This window comes from Amblyomma maculatum, chromosome 2 (assembly GCF_055883805.1).
Source record: "Amblyomma maculatum isolate TAMU_Amacu chromosome 2, ASM5588380v1, whole genome shotgun sequence".
In the NCBI taxonomy this organism is placed as follows: domain Eukaryota; kingdom Metazoa; phylum Arthropoda; class Arachnida; order Ixodida; family Ixodidae; genus Amblyomma; species Amblyomma maculatum.
In genome coordinates, this window is record NC_139345.1 from 19,273,077 (window position 1) to 19,275,048 (window position 1,972).

General features: G+C 51.3%; 1 pseudogene; it reads right to left on the reverse strand.

Annotated features, from left to right (window-relative positions):
* Positions 1-1,697, reverse strand: LOC146198099 (akirin-2 pseudogene; annotated as a pseudogene).
* Positions 1,698-1,972: the final 275 nt, after the last annotated feature.

Consider the following 1,972-nt stretch of genomic DNA (forward strand, 5'->3'; position numbering starts at 1 on the left):
GAGAATGAGGGCGTTTTATACACCGTGTTTTACCTCGCGTATGCAGCGCGTTTGTGGACGAAACCAACGCTGTAGGAATGAAACTCGTGAAAGTCAGGCAGAAGAAAAGCTAACCGCCACCGCCTCGCAGCGATTCCTGTACGAAAACTGAAACAAATGCAGGATTCGGCAATTAAGATACGAAGTTCGGTTGTGGTCGACTTGTGCAAGATTTAGCTACTGATGCGACCACAGCCAGAAGCAGTGACTTGGCAGAGCGAGATAATTGAAGACAGTCGGAAAATGCGAAAACGTTACGGTATTAAAAACGAGTGCTGAAATACCACCCTGCCCATTCCCCTTTTTATATTTTTCCTAGGTCATTTTAAGAGAAATTGTATCTTCACAACTGCAAACACATACCCGAACACGCCTCGCTGGAGTGCAACACATGCAAAGAACACACGCAATCTACAATCGTTGGTGCACGGTGCTATTTAGCACGGCCATCGTTCTCCCGCTGATTGAAGTGATCGCGTACTGAATTAGCGGACTGTAGTTTGCCTAGAAATTGCAGCGCAGTGCTTAGAAAGACGGATGCGTGACCACGCAGAAAGCTTTGTCAGAATGTAATTACATAGACAAATGATGGAACGCGACGTAGCAGTCAGGTATACGGCATCGTCCGGGTCATTCATACGCAAGCGTGCAAACGACAATGAAGAAGAGGCGCGCACAGGGCTATCCTCGGCTGCTGTCTCTTGGCATGTCCGCTCGATGCCTTGCCGCGATGCTTCACGACAGGTAGCTCTGCGCGGCACCTTCGAATCGCCGCGCTATCTGGTCGTGGGTGAAGCAGACGAAGGTGTCGTACTGCTCCTTGAGCTTAGCGCTGAGCACCTGGTTGTAACTTTCTCGGATGCCGGCTTCCCGCTCGTTCAGCATCCTTTGGCAAATCGTTCGCACCTGGTGCATAGTGAACAGCGGCTGGTCCAACCCCGTGGGCCTGGGAACGCCATCGGGAGCCTGGACGCAGAGCTGCTTGCGTCGCTGCAACCGACGCATTTCGCCGTAGATGTTGGCGGCAATCTCCTCCGACGTCATCTTGGGTGCCGCATCGAGGAAGGGCGACGGGTGCTGCCTGATCGAAGGAGGGGAAGCCGGCTCGCTGTACTTGCGTCGCTTGTGCGGTGGCTTCGCATTCGAGTCCGTTACGTCGCTGGTGCGCTTCAATGTCGCAGAGGCCATGTCCTCGGACGTCAGGCGTCGAAGAAGGCCGCCGCTGGCCGCCGGGATGCGATTTTTGCCGACGAATTTCTCGGTGGAAGGAACCGCACCCAGCTCGCGCACCTGTTCGAGCAATGATGCTGCAGTCACGCGCTGCTTGTCGCCTTCTTCATCTTCACTTCAGTCGTTCAGAGCGTCATCTTTCTCACCGCGTAGTAAAAAGCTGGTATCACAATGATCAACCTTCGATAATGCAGGTCGCTTGAAAACCTTACGGACAATCAGAAAATAGCGCAGTGGCAAAACAGCGCATGAAGACACATGGGTCAGAATAGCTCAATTAGAGGCAATGCAATGTGATAAAAAAACCGACTCGGCTTTTTTCTTTTAGCTCAGTGCAACAACAGAACTGTGCGGCGGCAAAATAGCTCGTCGTCAGCGTAGTACGGCAAAGAAGAGAGGTAAGCAGGGACAAGGGTAAAGATTTAAAAACTGTGCGACAAACGCGTGTATTTCCCAAGCTTAGAAAGTTCAGATAATGGCCGCAGTATACGCAGATCATTTTCGAATGCACTGGTCTGGTGGCGAAGTTCTAAGTCAGCTTGTTTCTGAGCAAGATGCATGGTGGAGCGCCAGTGGGGACACATTTATGGGTCACTGGTGGAAGGGCGGTGGAATTTAAACCTCGTGTTCACTGTAATTACTTCGTCAAAAAGAGAGAGAGAGAGATTAACATTATCTTTCCGTGAAATATCTCGCTTGAGAG